Source organism: Cebus imitator, unplaced genomic scaffold, assembly GCF_001604975.1.
Source record: "Cebus imitator isolate Cc_AM_T3 unplaced genomic scaffold, Cebus_imitator-1.0 Scaffold11, whole genome shotgun sequence".
Classification (NCBI taxonomy): Eukaryota; Metazoa; Chordata; class Mammalia; order Primates; family Cebidae; genus Cebus; species Cebus imitator.
Window position 1 is genome coordinate 9,772,073 of NW_016107326.1, and position 18,161 is coordinate 9,790,233.

General features: G+C 57.3%; 1 protein-coding gene and 1 long non-coding RNA gene across 7 annotated transcripts in view; one reads left to right on the forward strand and one right to left on the reverse strand.

The window, feature by feature from the left end:
- On the reverse strand, positions 1 to 4,943 carry LOC108281324. The gene is made up of 3 exons (XR_005195261.1): positions 4,575 to 4,943; positions 4,215 to 4,355; positions 1 to 1,863 (listed from the first exon to the last, which is right to left on the reverse strand). It is a non-coding gene; the product is annotated as an uncharacterized LOC108281324 (long non-coding RNA).
- A 1,767-nt stretch (positions 4,944 to 6,710) lies between these two features.
- The window catches only part of ZMIZ1 (zinc finger MIZ-type containing 1), a 244,232-nt gene continuing 232,781 nt past the window's right edge, over positions 6,711 to 18,161 (forward strand). The window contains exon 1 of one of the 6 annotated variants that reach the window (XM_037727408.1): positions 6,711 to 7,062. The gene's annotated coding sequence lies outside the window, so the exon portion shown is untranslated. Of the gene's footprint in view, positions 7,063 to 7,380; positions 7,617 to 18,161 lie in introns of those variants that run through there. The other 5 variants (XM_017496874.2, XM_017496866.2, XM_017496897.2 and 2 more) reach the window with 5 other exon arrangements.

Below are 18,161 nucleotides of genomic sequence, written 5' to 3' on the forward strand. Positions count from 1 at the left end.
TTTTTTTCCATTTTAATAGAAGGGGAGAAGAACCAGAGCCACTCATTGAACAGCTCAGCATCGTGGAGGCGTCTGGGACCGTGTGTCCTTGAAAATAGCACAGTCGAAGGGGCCCCACAGCTGGCTGCAAGGTGCAAGAAGGCACGTTACACTGGGAGCTCCAGGTCCCAGCCCTGCTGCTGTCCTATACTTGCTGTGTGACCTTGGACAGGTTCATGTTCCACTCTGGCTTTCCTACAGCCCCAGCAGAGCTTACCTTCCAGGCCCCACTCAATGCCAACTCCTCTTCTTCCCCTGAACTCTTTGAGTGGCATTTGGTGTGGGCAGCTGTTCCTGAGAGCCTGTGAGCCTCCGGAGGGCTGGTTCTGGTCATACTGTGTGCCCGGATACCTCCCCTGCTCTTGATGGCCTGTCAGCCCCCAAGGCGCTGCACTGGTTGATGGGATCTAGCAGTGAGCCATCCTATGACCTGCAGCCCTGACAGAAGAGGGGTATGTAACACATAACCTCCCTAGCCTGTGAGGTGTCACACTAGGAAATGAAACTCCCTGTGCCTCTGTTTCCTCATCTGTAAAACGAGAATACTAATACTCAGTTCAGAGGATGGGAGGAGTTCATGTATATGAGCTACTCAGTGCCTGGCACATAGCAGGAACTTCACAAGCAATTTCCATGGTGATGCTGATGATGGAGCCTGGGCCAGCAGCATATGGGGGCTGAGACAAGGAAGATGGCACATCTGGTGGAGGTATCAGGGTAGGCTTCCAAGCAGGTGGTTGTAGATGCGGCCTTGGCGACTGGGAGGGGTGTGTCTAGGAGGTAGGAGGAGCATCAACAACAGCACAGAGGTAAGAGTATGTACGTAATGCTGGCAATTCTGGAAGTCACCCAGCATGGCTACAGGATTAGGTGAGAAAAAGGAAGCACGAGCCTTGACGCCAGAGGACTGCATAGCCAGGAGGAGGGGAGATGCTGAGGATCTGAGATCTTCCACCACCCCTCTTAGGGTTAAGGAGCTGTCAGGAAGGAGGTGGGAGGCGTGGTCCTTCTCAGGTTGCGTGTCCCAGTCTCCCTCGTCAGCTTCTGCATGTACTTGCTCCTTTGGAGGGGTGCTGACACAGGTGAGGAGACACTGGATGAGGAGACCTGGCTCTTCTCTGCAGCGCCTCTCGCCCCTCTCGCCCCCAGGAGTTGCTGGGACCACAGGCATGTGCCACCATGCCTGGCTGAGACCTGGCTCTTGTTCCAGCTCTGGTACTTCCCAGTGGTGCAGCCCTGGGAAAGCCACCACCTCTTTTTGGGGCTCAGCTTAGTCACACACAAAAGGAATGTTGTGAGGCTCAGAGAGTGAGAGGTGCCCCATGAAGGGAGATGTTAGGGTCATTACCTACTCACAGTCTTCGTCACAGTTCTGAGCAGCTCTCTCCATGTATTTTTTGTCCCTACACCACTAAATGGCCCCCTCTGAAAGCCCTCCCTAAAGCAGGGCCCCCTCAAACCTTCAAGTTAACTGTAGCTCAGTCCAAGGGTTAAAGGCTCAGACCTACAGAACCTTAGAAGAAGCAGAGGCAAAAGTGCTGCTGGCTATCCCATACTCTGTCACTCAGCTGGTGGGGAACAGGCCCAGAGAGGGTTTGTGATGTGCTCATGCCACACAGCAAATCAGGCAATGCCAGGCTGAGCACATAGGTGTCCCAGCTCCTGAGGCAGGCCCCCAGACTATTCTCTTGTGCCTCCCATCTGAAGAAGGGGGTGGTGGCTGAACTGGGTCTCGAACCATAGGGCAGAGCACCATGGTGGAAAGTCAGAAGACATCTTGCTTGAGGGAAGGCCTTGGAGGATGGGAAGGTGTGGGCTCAGAGACTGGAGGGGCCATCTGATTGGAAAATGAGGGGAGGCAGAGTAGGAGAGCCTAATTTGCTGAAGGACATAGATCTTCCCTGCTTGACGCAACCACCCACCTCATAGAGGCATTGGGCTCAGAGCTGGGCCGGGGCCAAATGCTTCCTGTATCCACCAAGGAGTCAAGACTAAATGTAACCCCCATTACCTCACTGCCATGGGAGGAGCCCCGGTCATTCCCTGGCAAGTGGGTGAGTCTTTACTCCACCCCAAAGTACCTGGTAGGTCACCTTATCTGCACCATAACCTGGCAGTGAGAGGAGGGCAAGTCCCTATTTTTAACCTCAAGGCCCAGCCCAGACCCGGAGCCCAATCTTGGCTCCACCCACTCAGCAGCTCTGAGATCTTTATTGTTTTGTTTAGTTTTTTTTGAGACAGGGTCATGCTCTGTTGCCCGGTCTGGAGTGCAGTGGCACAATCATGGCTCTCTGCAGCCTCAGCCTCCCAGGATCCAGTAATCCTCTGACCTTAGCCTCCCAAGTAGCTGGGACTACAGGCATGTGCCACTATGCCTGGTTAATTTTTGTATTTTTTTGTAGAGACAAGGCCTTGCTATGTTGCCCAGGCTGGTCTTGAACTCCTGAGCTCAAGTGATCTGCCCCACTTGGCCTCCTAAAGGCCTGAGATTACAGGTGTGAGCCGCTACGCCCAGCCAGCTGTGAGATCTTGAGCAGGTCACTTAACCTCTCTGAGCCTCTTCCCTTAGCAGGGAATGACGACTGGCTTGTGGAGAGGATACAACAAATGTTTCCAAAGTGCCCGGCACACAATAAGTACTCAATAAATGTGATTTTCTTCCCACCTCTCTAGTATCGATTTTAGATACTTAAGTTCCAGAAGTGAGGAGTGGGGAGTGGGAACAGAGAAGGCAGCTCCTGGATGAGTAGGAATCCCTGCTGTGTATCTGCCCCTACCGCAGCTCACACTAGGAGGCCATGCTTGCCACACCCCACACAGGTCTTTTGCTTCCCTCAGGGACCTCAAGCCTCTAACCCCCACCATCCTGCTGGCCCCCAGATTTTCTGCCTCCTGAAACCTGGGCCCAGGGCCCAGCAATTGTCCTCTCCACAATCCGCTGGTAGCTCCCACCGGGCAGGGAAATTAACAGCATTTGAGTCTGTTCTGAAGGTAGGCACAAGCCAGCTGCCCCACGCCGCCCGTGCCCTCCTAGTGGAGCCAGGTGACCTCTGGGCCTGCAGGGGCTGAGCAGGATGCATCTTCCACTCTGGGCCACTAGGAAGTGATGGTACTGTCCTCTCTGTCTCACCAGCAGATCTCCAGGCCTAGTGAGGCTAAGGCTCTTGGGGTGAGGGTTTTGGACACACAGTTCCCAGTGAGGCCTGATGGCACCACAGACCTTACAGGGGCTCAGAGGGGGAAAGCATTTTGCTTAGGGCCACACAGTCTATGGATAAAGACACAGAGCCGGGGCTAAGAGGACAACAGGGAACTCTGTTAATGGGTGCCTGAGTTCCCATCCTGACCAGTGTTGGGGAAGCCATTCACAGTCTTCTCTGAAAAGAGGATGGTAGCAGCATCTAACTTAAGACAATGTGCAAATTCAATAAGTGAGCTGAGTTCTCAACACCTAGGAGGCCCCACCACAGTACTCAGCACACAGTAGGCAATAAATAAGTCATACCTTCTTCCAAGACCCCAGAGGTATCCAGTCTGCCCCATTATCTCTCTGGAAGATGAACAAAGAGAGCAAGGGCTTCAGAGACCCAAGGACGGGAGCCTAGGGCAGACCCAGGGCCCTGGTGGGTTTCTGACTTGCCACCATGCTTGCATAGAAGGGGACAGCTGAAATGGTCCCTGGTTCCATGCTACTAAGTTGAGCCTACCTGGCTCCTCTGCCCTCTGCAGCTACTTCCTGGGCTCCAGATGTAATTACTGGTGGGAGAGTAGGGGGCTGGGATGTGGGGTGGGGGGGTGGAGCTTCTGGACAAGAGACTTTGAACATGAGTAGTCACCTCCTTGGTCATCTGCATCCCCCAATTCCTGGAAGTGGGCAGGCCCTGGGTACTTACTGAGGAGTCTGGACAGAAAGGTTGAGAGGGCTGGGCGTCCAGACCTAGATGGTCATTAAGGCAACATGAACTAGTCTAGTTTTTAGCTGGGCTGCATGTTTGTATCCCAAGTCCTTAAACACCCAGAAACTCTCTTGGGATTTTGGATTTGAGTATGAGGTGGCTGTATGACTGCTGTAATGCTGTGGATTGCTGGGAGTGGGACAGCTGTATCTCCAGCCTCCATTCTGCAAGCTGAATTCCTACCTTCAGAGCTTTCTCAGGTGGCCCTGGTGGACCTACTTGTGAACTTGGGCCACACACAGGCTGAGGAGGAGGGGCTCCCTCCCACAGGAATGTGCTGGGATCATGACTCCCTGGTGTCCCTAGAGGTCTGGAAGTGCTTTCAAATCACCACCCTCTCCAGGGATGCTCAGCTGCCACCTACGGGGAGGGCGGGGTGGGGGGGGGTTGTGTGGGAGAGCAGCAGTGATCACAGTCTATGTCCATGTGACAGGTATGAAGACTGAGGCCCAAAAAGAGTGCCTTTTTTTGCATCCAATGGCAGAGGGAGGCAGAATTTCCCCTGGGGAAAATAAAATAACACCCCCACTCCCCTGCCGCTTGCACTCCCCATACCCCGTCCCCCACGCCCGGGTGGACCTGAGCAGCAGTTTTCTGAGCTCTCAGGAATTCCAGGCTGAGTTCACCGGCTGTCAGACTAGCGGAGCCTTGAGAATGAATTCAGAGCTGGCAAATTCATTTTGCCTTCTCTCCCTCGGTGGTGGAAGGAGTGATCTCTCCGGCTCTGAAGGAGTTCAAGCCGAGGTCAGCGAAGCCCTCAGAAGGATGTTCTAAAATGGGGTTGAGGGGGTAGTGCTCCAGCCTGCTTCCTTGGTTGGCCCAAGGTCCGCGCTGATCACCGCCCAAGGGGCCCGGGGGACCCGCAAGTCTGTGCAGCCCGTCCGCTCCCTTGCGGGGCCTCGTCAGTCAGGCGGCGGCTCCGGCAGGGCCAGGACATCTTCGGCCCGCCCCAGGCCCCGGGGGAGACCCCCGCCCCGGCCGCCTCCGGGTGCCCGCCCCCCGGCAGTGTCATTGTTCTCTGACGTCACGCCTGGGCCCCGCCCCTCTCCCCCTCCCTTCCTTCCCCCACCTCCGGCTCCCCGCGCCCCCGACCCCGCAGCCTCCGAAGCCCCGGCCGCGCAGGGCTCCCCCCGCAGCCCGGCCGGGGCTGCGCCCCCTTGCGCTCTACCCAACTTGCCTTTGTTATTCCAGCTCCCTTCCTCGCCTCGCCTCCGACACGGCGGCGGCCTGCAAAACGTGGAGCGCGGAGTCACCGCCACACCTGGAATCCGAAGCGGGCTCCGCGGGCTCCAGGCCGAAGCCGCCCCCGCCTGCTGGGGAGGGGAGCGCGTGCGTGCGCGCCTGTGTGTGTGTCCAAAGGGGGCTGCGCGGGCGCCGATTATGATTGGGACTTGGGGTGCCGAAAATCAGGAGTGGGGGCCCTTGAGGAAGGGGTATGGAAGAGGAGTGGGAGAGGAGGGCGTGTATTTGTGTGTGTACGTGAACGTGAGGATTTAGTGCCCAGGGGAACCTTTCGTGTTTTGTGTTTTGAGTGTGTGTGGGGTTGTATACAGCGATGTGTATAAGTGTGCAACTGCGTGTCTCTGAGCGTGCTTGCTGTGGCAGTGTAAGCAGGCATCTTTGTGAGAGAAAGTAAGCGAGTGTGTGGGGGCGCGTTTGTGGTTGGGGGGAGCGTGTTTGCAATGCTGAGGGAGCGAACGTGTGTGCTGTTCGTGTAGGAGTTTCCGTGAGAGTGGCAATGGACGTGAGCCAAAGTGGGCGCGCACTTGGATGCTCTCGGGGGTGGGTCTGCTAGGGGAACTCCCGCGAGTGGGCGCACCCAACTGCGCCTCGTGAGTACCTTAACTCTCGGCTACCTCAGGCAGTGCCTAAACCGGGGCGGAAGGCCGGGCGCAAGCCTAGCAGCCCCCGCGCGACCCGCGCGCACAGCGCTCCGGGCGCTCCGCGCGGGGCCTCCGGGAATCCACGAGTCTCTGGACTGTGCTAGGTGCCGCGGATCGACTGTGCGCACCGCACCCCCCGCTCCCCCACAGCTGTTGGGGGCCGCGCTCTAGTCTGCCCCAACGTCATCCTTGGCGGTGGTGGTCCTCTTCCCGTCCCACCCGCCAGTCCCCGGGCTGAAGGAACAATTCCAAAATCTCCTCCAGGGGAAGACTTTGGAAATCCAGTTAGCAACTCGCTCACCCCCAGTTCGGGTACCTGATAGCGCCCGAGGCCACGAGTGCACTCCAGGCGGGGGCGCGCCAGCGCGGGGCAGGGGCTCTCGGGTGAGCCGGGTGATTTTGGCTTCCTCCCCCAGGGTGGTCCCTACCTAGGCTCACATTTCCTCCCCTCTCCAAACTTACAGGGGCTGTGGCCTGCAGGGGGGCGGGGGGGCTGCAGGGGGCGTTAGGGAGTAGCGGAGGGAGTAGGACAAGGAGGGAGGTGAGTGGACGGGCGACGTAGCGGGGAACGAGGAGCCAGGAGGAGAAAAGCTTGGAGAGCGCCGGCACCGAGGAACAGGGAAGAAAGCGAGGAAGGGAACGAGAAGAGGCGGAAAGGAAAGGGGAAAGAGAGCTCGCAGCGAGAGCGCAGAGCGCGAGCCAAGCAGAGCGGAGCAGTCGAGCCGAGCGCTGTTAGCGGCGGCGGCACGGCGCGGCGCTCCGCTCCGGCCTGACTCCGCACCGGCTTTTGCGGGCGGCCGGCGGCGCGGGGCCCTTTGGAAATAGAATAGCCAATGTAATCTGACACTTCAACTTGCTCGGCTCCGGGCGAGTTGATTCACTTACTCACCCCCTAACGCCGAGTTCCTTTTCACTGTCTGTGGACATTAAAAAAGCGAGCGGCGGCGGCGGGCGCCGGGGAGAGCGAGCGGCCGGGCGGCAGGCGGGCGAGCAGCGATCGGGAGGCAGAACGAGCGAGCAACGCCGGCGCAGCGCGGTGACCCCAGCCCCAGCCGGCGCGGAGCGGGAGCCGGAGCCGAGCGGATCTCGGAGCCCTCATTGCGCTCCTCCCGGCCCGAGCCTGCCCTACCCGGCGGTGGCGGCGGCGCGTCCTCCAGCGGCGGCAGCGGCGCTCGCAGCGCCCGGTAAGTTTGGGGCCGGAGCCAGGCGCCCGCTGGCTCCGCAGCTACCTCCGGCTCCCGGCGGCCTCGGGGCGCAAGCGTGGGGTGCTGGGTGCTGGGGCTTTTCCCTTAAAGGATTCCCCGGAGCGGGGCGACCGTCTGGCGGCGCGGGCTCCGCTCCGCTCCCCTTGGTGGCCGGGGGCGGAGGCCCAGCGGCTGGCGAGCTCCCGGCTGTGCGGAGCCGGCTTGGGCTGCGCGCGGGGGCCGGGTTTGTCGGGGTGTGCTGGGCGTAAGTGTGGTCGTGCGCGCGCGGACCCGGTGCCCGCCTCCTGCCGGCGCACCTCCAGCCCTCGCTCTCTACACCCGGGGGCCGGGCAGGACCGGGAATCGGAGGAGGGAGGGAAGGACCGGGGAAGGACCGCCTCGGTCTCCTTCGCCTCCTCTGGGGAGATGCGAAGTTGTGCGCCAGTGTGTGTACAGGAACCGCTGGGGAAGGCGCCGGATTTCAGGGTGGCAAGGGGTGGTAGTGTTAAGTTGTGCGTCTGAATTTCCAGGGAAAACATACACTTTTGTAAATGGTAGGTGGGGGCGCGGTTAAGTTGTTTGTGTGGGAATTGCCCGGGGAAGGGCGGCGCGCGGTACGAACGAGGAAAGCGGAGGGGTGTGTGTAAGGGCTTCTACTAGGGCTTCGGCAGCCCGAGGGGCGCTCAGGCCAATGCCTGGACGGGGCTGCCCCGGCCAGGAGGGGAGCCCAAGGGGAAGATGTGCGTGTGTGTGCGCGCGCGCGCGTTGCAAATACGAAAGTAATTTCCCGGTGTTCTTTCTTCCTCTTCGTCTCCGGCGGCGGTGGCCCCGAGGGAGTGGGAGGCCGGCCGGGGCGGCGGTTGTGGGGCCGGAGCTGGAGCCGGGGTCGGGGGGGAGGCGGGCTCTGGAAGCCTGTTTCACATTCCTGGCGTCTGGGCTGGGAAAAAAACAGTGGGGAGCGCGGCCTCCGCGTCTAGGGCGCGGGCAGCGGGCGCGCGTCGCCCCCTCGCCGGGTACATCTGTCCAGGAAGCCGGCCGGGCGGGGAGAGGACGCGGTTCGGAGGGCAGGCTCCCCGCCCTGGAGCGGTGGGGGCGCGGGCGAGGGGCGGCCGCCTTCCCGGCCATTGTGCGCCAGCAGATTTTCACGGGAGACTGCCCCGGAGCCGCAGGAGAAGGCCGGGAGCCGGCCTCTGCCCGGGGTTTAAAAGACACTCCAGGAATGTAAACAACCCGGGCGGGAGGGCGGGCGGACGGGAGCGCGCCAGGGCACCCAATCGGGGCCCCCCACCCCTCCCCGAGGGACAGCCCGTCGGCACCGCCGCCTTGCCCTACCCCTCTACCTGCAGCAAACTTTTTCCTCCTCTGCTTTCCCTTCCCACCTCGCCCCTCCAGCAGGTCACTTAGCGAGAGCCGCTCTCGGGTGGGCCAAGGGTGCTTGGTACCCTTGCCTGACCGGGGGAGGCCTGGCGACTGGGTACCTGCTTCGGTGCCCGGAGCTTCCGCTGCGCCTGCCCGGGAGCCGCCAGCTTCCTGGGCTGGCTGTGCCCGAGTAACTGGGGCTCTGAGCCTGCCCGCCTCCCTCCCTCCCTCCCTCCCTCCCGCTGCTCCTTCCCTCGCGCGCTCTCCCCCTTCTCCTCTCCCCTGACTGCTTTTCCAATGCCCTGACATGAGGGAGGAAGATTTAACTTGGCAGCCCAAACAAATGTTCTCTCAGAGGTCCTCCAAGAAGCTGGCGGCTGGGCTGGCGGGGTGAGGGCACGGCTCGGCCAGCCTTTCCCTCCTCTCTGCTCTGCCACGGACATTTGGAGCCCTCTGGGTGGACAGCCCAGGGCATGGGAGAGTAGGGCCCAGCCCCAGTGATTTAAAAGGGCAGTGGGCGACCGCCTGTGGAAGCCCCTGGCTCCGCGCCGGGTGCAGAGCCGCTCCGAGCTGCCTCCTGGTGCCAAGGGTTTTCTGAAGGATTTTCTTGAGCAACAGTTTGTCTCCCTGCTGCAACCTGGGAACCGGGCCTGGTAGACCAGAGGGTTAACCAGTGCCGACTCCTCCTCCCTGGCGGGTGTGAGGACAGGCTGGTTACACCGGGCAGGGCAGGAGGCCAGAGGCTGTTCCCAGAGGTGCCTGGGTTTGCTTATTATTGTTTTTGAAGATGTAGATAAAGAGGCAGGCGCTGGGGCTGGAGAGCCGGGCAGCTTGGCGCTGGTGAATTCCAGCCTGCCTTCGCTGGCGCTGATAGGGTCCCGGGAGTGTGAAGCTGCTGCTGAGCTATCGGGGAAGTTGAGATGAGAGAGCAGGCTCTTAGCCTTCTCTGTCCCGGCCGCTTTGTGAGGGGGTCCAGAGTGGGGGAGATTCCTGGCCCCTCACTCGCCGGCTCCTGGCCCCAGTGCAGAGGCCGGGTGGGTTTGTGAATACCCCGAGCCTTGGGCTGACCTTTCCCTCTTCAAGTCGAGGATGTTGAAACACCAGCATCAAACAAAAGACACATTGAAAGCCCTATCTGCTACAGAGCACGTGTGACTTGGGGGCCCAGGGAATGCATTTGGAGGGAGATGGTGTTTTCTTCTGAGCCTAATGATTTCGGTTGGGTTTTGTTTTCCCCCAAAGGACAGAAGCGGCTCCTTGTCCCAAATCACGAGGTTATGAAACGCTGTTTTCACATGTAAATCTCAAAAGTTTAGACTTCTGAGAGTTGGTGGCAGTGACTGGAGGTGGGGGGCGGGGGGAGGAGAAGGGAGCAGCAGTAGGGAGTGGATTCAAGAGGTGGATTTGGCATTTTGGGTAGGTCTCACTGAGAAGAGTTGGGAATAAGAAATCACCGGTCTTATGAATAAATAGATTTGTCTATGCAGAAAAGGGTTGCTGGCTTCTTCGTGGGGACAAAATGTCCCTTTTCCCTCCTAAGGAAAGGGGGGAGGAGGGTTCTTGTTTCTCTCACAGCCGGGAGCAAAATGAAGAAAGGTCCAGAAACTGCGGGGTTTGGCGAATTAACTACAGTTTCTCACACGCACACGCTCACTTCCCTAGCTACAGTAACACAACATTGTCTCCATCTCTGGCCCCTAAAGACATGCCTCCAACACAGGACAGGTGTCCATGGTTGACTCATTCCAGAAAATTGCAGGGGCGAGGGCCCAACTGAGAAGAACTGCAAACTTCACTTTTTTTCCTGTTTTTTCCTGATGGGGGGAGGGGTGGAGGGATCCAGGAAGGAAGGCACTTTGAGGCCTGTTTCGTCTTGAGAGTTTTGTCACAAGAGTACCTGCATATAAAGCCACTGACCTCGAGGGTCCAACGAGTGGCCATGACCCTGGCCTCAGGGTGAGGCGTTGTTATAAGAAATTTGGGTGCCAGCTAGTTAATTTCTGAAGCTTCTGTGGGCACTTGGTCATGGGACCAGGAAGCAGGGCCCGCGGGTCGTGGCCGGCTCCCCTACACTTTCATTCATAACTGTGCTCCCCAGGGCCCTGGCCTGGCTCCTGTCGCTGCTGCCTGGTCTTTATGAGGCTCCTCAGATTTTGCGTGGACAACAAAGGCAGGGCTGCCACAATTACCAAAGGAACTGCTGCGGCCTTGCCTGGCGACAGCTCTGACCTCTTAGCAGGACACAGTGCCCTCTGCCCATGCCCTGTGGAGAAGTGCTCTTTGTCCTTAAGAGTCTCTCAGGATGGGGAGGCAGCCACCCTCCTGGCTGTCAGCTCCATGGGATTCTGAGGTTGGGCCCTACCTTTAGAGAGGGGCTGAAGGGAGGCTGAGAAAAGCAGTCATAGCCGTAGGCTCTCGGGAGAGCCCCCATCAGGATTGAGTGGGTCCCTGTTACCGGAGAGAGGACAAAGGTGTCAGGGGGATGTAGCTTTCTATCTGTGTTGGGCCAGTAACTCTCCTGTGGTGGGCCTCAGTCTCCTGATCTGTAAAATGGGTCTGAGGGCAGAACTTGTCCCATCCCACTTGGTTGCTGGGAGAATGAGGCAGATGTGGGCATGAGTCCCCTAGGCATGTGCCCCTTGAAGGCCTGGGAGGCTCTGGGTACAGAATGGGTAGGACACAGAGGGGTTGGATTGGAGGCGCTAGAAGCATTTTCCAGGAGCTGCTCTCATCCAGACGTACTTAGGTGGCAGCTGGTTGTCCAGCCTTGGCTTGCATGCCCCCCAGGACAGGGTACTCATTACCTCCTGGAAACCTCTGCCTTCAGTGGGCAGTTGTGCGTGTTAGCATGTTCTGCTGCATGCCATCTGCAAATCCACTCCTGACCCCACTCTGGTTTTGAGATGCTGGGGGCCCTCCAGACCATAGACTCGTTCTTTCCTGAATGATCATGGGTTCAAGACTGCTGCCTAGGCAGGCCCCTAGGTAGGGGGACACGTTCAAATGGCTGCTTCTAGCCCTTATTGGGAATGACCTGTTGTGAGGGGAAGAGTCTGCCTGGGGGGATCCCCCTGTCATCTGCCCTTGTGTACCAGGTTTGCCTCTGGGCACTTTCCTTGGAGCAGGGTATGAGAAGGAAGGGGGTGCATGATGAGGGGTGGGGTTGGCTCAGGGGCCACGCAGAGATGCCACAGGTGTTGACTGTGGATGAAGATAGTGTCGTGGGAGAGACCAGAACTGTGGAAGGCAGTTCCTGTTCCTCAGGAGCCCACAGTCCAGTGCCGGAAGGAAGATCAGTCCAAATAAATAATTAACCACTACCAGCTGGCTGCCTGCCACGGGGCGCGTGATGACAGTAATAACCACAGCCCCTCTCCATTGTATGGTTCTTGGTGGATTTAGAAGCTTTGTCCATCTTTGTTTAACCCCAATAACAACAGTGTAAGCTAGTTACTACTTGGAATTATCCCCATTTAACAGAGCAGAAAACCAAGGTTCAAGAGGTCCAACAACTTGTGGCAAAGTTAGACTCAACCTCAGGCCTTAAAGATGGCACCGCCTTCTGCCGCCTCCTTTCCAGTCCACCGAGTGAGCGCTCCAATCAGGCTGGGACATGGTGCAGAGTCAGTATAGGCTCCAGAAATGGGGGCTGGGGGAATGAGGTGAAGGAGGAGCCATTCCCAGGAAGGGTCACAGATGGGCCTCACCTGTCTTCCCCCTCCCATATGGCAGCACATGGTCCATGCCCCCAGCAGCTGTGTCCCTTTCTTTTGGCACAGGGTCTTACAGCCAGAGCTTGCTCTGAGCCACAAATCCTGCCTTTGCTGCCTGGGGCACACAGGTCTATGCATGGGGCTTCGTGCCTTTCTCCGGCCCTGGAGCAGGAGGCAGAGGTGTTTCCAGCCCCCCAAGTCCCCGTGAGGCCCAGTACACTTCCTTGGGTTGCTATGGTTTCCGTATTTCCTCTTTGAGCTGAGTCAGACCCCAGGCTGTATGGGACGCCCACTCCGTGGGAGAACTTGGGTTCCTAATGACCCTTGCAGCCGGCACCCCTGGGCCTGGTTTTTGGGAACTCAGCTGAGTGCCACGCTAGGACAAGGCTGTAGCTGGTGGAGTTCAGGCCAGGGAGCAGCCGAGCAGGCTGAGCTGGCACCTCCCCAGGAAGCTTGGCCCAGCCTGGCACACCTGTGCAGGTAATGACTGTGGCTTGGGAGGGCCCCGGGCCTGTCAGGCCCGGCCACCAGAGTTACTGCAGGATTGTGCTGGGGGAGGCTGGGGTGTCTGAGCTAATTAGATTTCTTAGATTTCAATGCTCCCCTAATCCTGTTAGCCCGGCTGTAATTGTAACCACTTGAAGGTTTCGGCTGTGGCAGGCTGTTGAGGACAGACGGTGTGGGGACTCTGCTCTGCCCCAGCCCCAGCCCCACCCCTAGACAGCCGGCTGGGGGCTTGGGGACTGCCTTCTTAGGTCTCCAGGGTGGGGGCCTGAGTGATGGTGGGTGTTGTGTTTTTCTATAGAATCTCAGCATCGTGGACTGTCAGAATAGACATAGCTCTTTGAAATCACCCGGCTCAAACCCTTCACTGTACAGATGGGAAAACTGAGGCCCACGGAGGGACAGAGACTGGCTCAGAAGCTCGATGGCTGGTAGTGGTGGAGCATCAGAGACTAGTGGTCTGACTCTGGGGTATTTGTCCCTAGGGACTTAAGGGAAAGTCTGGAATTTCTAGGAACTAGTGAGCCTTCCAGCGACTTCTGCCCTAGAGATAGGGGTTTGGGGGCTCCATTTGTCCCCAAGCCTGCTCCTGTCTGTGTTGGCAGTTACCTGTCTTGTACTCCCCTAGCCCTGTCTGTGTGCACACCTGCACACATATGCACACACTGGGTGTGTGGCCCGGGACCTGGCCCGGGACCCTGAGACCTGAGAGCTCTCTCCCTCCTCCCCCACCAGTCTTGCCCAGACACTTGCCCTCCTGGAGCCTCCAATTCAATGCAGATCAGGAAATGGCCAAGCTGTTTGATGGGTGAGGGTGTTAAATACATACACTGTACTTTCTCCAACTCTTCCTTCCAAAATTCTGTTTTCTGTGTCTGGCTTAAATGGAGATCTGTCCTCTCTCCCTGCAACCCATTCTGACTTCCCAATCCCCAGGGGATGGCTGGCAGGGAGGATGGGGATGGCGTGCCCCAGAGCTTCCCACTTAGGTCCTGTGCTGCTGTCCTCTTAGCTGTGAAGCTTCCGGGAGAGATCTAGAAAACCCTTCCACTCTGAACCTCTCTGGCTCTGGGTTTTGAACGCCAAGCTTGTAGCATAAAATTAGGGAGGACTCATTGGGTTACCTGGTCTGGCCTTTCCTTTCCTAGCGCAGGAAACTGAACCAGGGAAAGAAACATTTGGTCTCAACCAAGGTCAGCAGCGATGGGTGACTGAGCTGGGCCTGGAACCGCGTCTCCGCCAGCCCATTAGCTCATGAAACATGTATTGAGTGTGTGCTCTTGGCCCTGTGCAGCCCCCTTAGCCGCTCTTGAGCTCATTAATAAATGCTCTTCGGCTCTGACTGGAGAGGCCCAGCTGAACCGTGGGGGTGGGGTTCACTTCTGAGTGCTCAGAGTGAGGACGAAGGATGGGAAGTTTTCAGTGGCACTCCCGGATCCTCTGCAGCCGGGGGAGCATGGAACACTCTTGGGCTGGCGTTAGAGCCCATGCTCAGCAGCATGTGTCTTTACAGAGTGGTTGCATTGTGAATTTGAGAGAAGTAAAACAGGGCCAGGCACAGTGGCTCATGCCTGTAATCTCTGCACTTTGGGAGGTTGAGGCGGGTGGCAGAGGTCAGGAGTTCAAGACCAGCTTGGCCAACACAGTGAAACCCTGTCTCTATTAAAAATACAAAAATTAGCTGGGCATGGTGGCGTGCACCTGTAATCCCAGCTACTCGAGAGGCTGAGGGATGAGAATCGCTTGAACCTGGGAGGGAGAGGCTGCAGCGTTCCGAGATTGCACCATTGCACTCCAACCTGAGCAACACAGCAAGACTCCGTGTGAAAAAAAAAATATGCAAAACAGATACCTTCTAGGGAAGGTACAAGATTTCTCATCTGCTGGGACCTGTTTAAGCCAAGAGGATGGTGGCTTCCCATACCTCGCCTCTCCCCCACACCCAACCCTCCAAGAGCTGACCTTTGTCCTTTGCTGAGCGAATGGCCAACTGGCTTGGTCCTCCCTGCACTTCCTCTCTGTGTAGGGAAGCAGGGAGGTGGCCTTCTCACTCCGCCCTAGGAGTCACCTGCTGAGAGTCACCTTTGTCAGCCCAGGTGAGAGCACACTAGGAAGAGCCAGCTGGGCTCAGGACAAGGGAGGAGATGCCAGGTGCCTGGACCTTGCCCTGTCCACAGGGCTTTACCCAGACTCCCGCCCCTACTCCCTGGTGGACCTTGACCGCAGGGCACAGCTCTAACCATTCAGCGACCTAGCCGAGGATTGGCAGGGCACAGAGACTCCTGTCTCTGTGAGGGGAGAGTCCTGAAACCCTTCTCTGGTGTGTGCAGATGGGAAGGGCCCTTGCAGGTCTCTGTCCAACCTTCTTATTTTCCAGGTGGGGAAACCCAAAGCCCAGAGACGTGGTGGGATTGACTGCGGGTCATACAGCGGGGTGTCTCACTGAGAGTAGGGGGCTCTGTGGTCTGGGTGAGGAGGGGTGGGTTTTCCATCGATGTCTTGCTTTGGTGTGCAGCTGTTGTTTACATCCTTAAAACAGCTTGCCGAAGGTCTGCCACAAATATAATAGCCAGCATTTATTGGGCAACTAATGTGTTTCGTGCCCTTCTCAGACTGCCTGGGTGAGGCTCTCAGCTCCGCTCTTTGTGAGCTCAGTAACTTGGGGCAAATAATGTTTAACTTCTCTGACTTTGGTCTCCACATCTGTAAAACAGGCTAACAGTGTAGTAGTAACTAACATACTGTCTTCCCCATAAGTTGAGAAGATGGACTATGCCAAGTTCCTGGCACGTAGTAAGTGCTCAAGAAAAGGTAGCCCTAGTCTTTGTCACCACCAGTGTTCCTATTGGTTTACCTCTGATTTACAGATGAGAGTGTGAAGTCAATTGCCAGGTCATGTGGCGCCTGGGGCCCACACAAAGCAGCCTGCTGGCACCCAGGCTTCCTGATCTCCAGCGCCCTGCCGTTTTCCACACTTGTGTAGCACAAAGGTCTGGCCCGTCTTCTCTGAGAGGCCCCCAGTCATAACCCAAGTACATTTTAATTCAACCTACCAGGGCAGCCTGTTCCCCTTGGAGAGGTGTTCGAGAGGCAGGTATTGCATCTGGGCTCCTGCCTGAGAAGCGTTTTCTTTTTGCGGGTAAACCGAGGCTCATAACAATACCTCCCTTTTGGACTCTTCCCATGTGAAGGGAAGGAGGCCACAGAGGGACAGGGCTTGTCAACTGTATACGATCATGAAGAATTGCCGTGAACGATAACTGGGACTTCTGGCCAGTCACTCTCCCCTCTGAGCCTCAGTTTCCTCATCTGAAGACCATGAGCTGAATCAACATCATCACTTTCCAAAGGGGCTTCTCAGGACCACCAGTCCCCAAAAGCAAAAGGGAGGGCAGCAGAACACCCCTGCCCTCCAGAAATTGTCAAACTTATTTGCCTGGAGGGGATGCCTCCAAGTAAATAGTTTGCCTCACCCAGCCTTTCCCTAGGCTACAGACACCACCCCTCCATCTTTTTTTTTTTTTTTTTTTTTTTTTTTTTTTAGTGCAGTGGTGCGATCTCAGCTCACTGCAGCCTCCACTCCCTGGATTCTGGTGATTATCCCACCTCAGCCTCCCGCGTAACTGGGACTACAGGCATGCGCCTCGTGCCTGGCTAATTTTTTTTTTGCATATGGGGTTTCACCGTGTTGCCCCAGGCTGGTCTTGAACTGCTGAGCTCAATCCACGTAGTGCTGGGATGACAGGCGTGAGCACTATGCCCAGCCCTACCCTTTTTAAATGCAAAATAACTCCGGAGAAGACCAGCAGAGCATTTTGGGAAATACCACCTAAACAGTCCCTTCCAGCTCAGCCTTGCAGCTCTGTCCATCGGATGGTTTACCTGCTGAAGAACCACCTTTCCAGGGGACCCTTTCACAGAGGGGAGGAGGGGACAGTGTCTGCACAGCAGGAGTCCTCCCCTCAGCCTGCTTCTTTGGCATTTCCACCTGGTTTTGACCCACCCTCCAGCCTCCACATGTGCTATCACTTTTGCTGGCCTCCTTGTCTTTCCTTTTTTTGTTCCCAGACCACAAATCTGTTTGTGGTTGGGCAGTCCTGAAAGCAAGGCCAACTGGGCAGAGGGGTGGGGCCTCTGCCATGTCCCTAGAAGAAGGCTCCAGAGATTTGCTGGCTGTCAGAACTAGAAGGGCTTTGTTTCACCCCAGAACCTATGGGTAAGCCTTTGTGAACGTGCACTCTCCTGGAGAGGTGGTCTGTAGCCTTATTTCAGATCCTTAAGTCCATGTGGACACCCGGAAACAGTGTCAGAACTATGGCATTTGGATCACGAGGTCAGGAGTTCGAGAGCAGCCTGGTCAGCATGGTGAAACCCCATCTCTACTAAAAATACAGGAAGTTAGATGGGCATGGTGGTGTGTGCTTGTAATCTCAGCTACTTGGGAGGCTGTCAAGAGAATCACTTGAACCCAGGAGGTGGAGGTTGCAGTGAGCTGAGATCGCATCACTGCACTCCAGCAATAGAGCAGTGAGACTCTGTCTCAAAAAAACAAAAACAAAAACAAAAACAAAAAAAACTACAGCCTTAATCCAAGGCTCTGCAGTCCCTGGTCCTTGAATGGTGTGGAACTGTCATGCTGCCTTTCTTGCCCTCTTTCCATTCCATCTCAGTTGTGTGACCTTTGTAGGTGGGAATACATTTGTGTTCACACCCCCTGCTTCTAATTCAGCTTGACATTTTCCTGGCAAGGAATCTGCGGCCAAGGGATGTGAAGGGACTTGACCAAGGCCACAAGGTCTGGTACTGGGGCTGGGTGTGGGGCGGCCCAGGGGATGATGAGTGAGTGGCAGGCAGATGTGGCCTCCTGCAGCAGCTAATTTCACTGTGAAGCCATCCCATCTTGTCCTCCGTGAGACCTACGTGGGATGTTGGGATTCAGTGTCCCAGAAAGAGCTGACCCTGGGGTGAAGGAAGTCCCCACCCAGTCCCTCTTCTAGGAAGGCTGGGCAGGACTGGTTTAGGAGGTGCCTCCTCTGGGTCAGGAGGCCAGCTTCAGCTCTGCAGGCTGCATCGTGTGGGTCCCGCCCAGGTTCATGGTTCCTCTTCGGGGGATGTGGGGAGCACTGGCACTTACGTTGAGGGGCACACGATGTCTTCAGAACGCCTGACTGGTGTAAGCTGGTTAGGAGCCCTTAGCTGGGGCGGTCGTGCTGTTGGTAGGGAGAGGCAGCCTGGGGCCTCCAGAGAGCCGTAGGCCCAAGCTGGGTCCCATGCGGGCAGGGGCACGCTGTAATTGTTCATGAGTCACTCTGCCTCCCTGCTCACAGTCCTCATGTCCCTGCCTTCCTGGGACCCTGAGAAGTGGGCCTTGTGGTGGTTGGGAACAAGTGGAGGGATTCCTGGGCCATCCTCCTCTCTGCCCTGTGTGCTGGCACACCCGAGCCCCGCCACCTCCCTGAGCCTCAGATCCTGGGAGAAGAGCAGAAAGCTCGGATGTGACTTTTTTTTTTTTTTTTTTTTTTT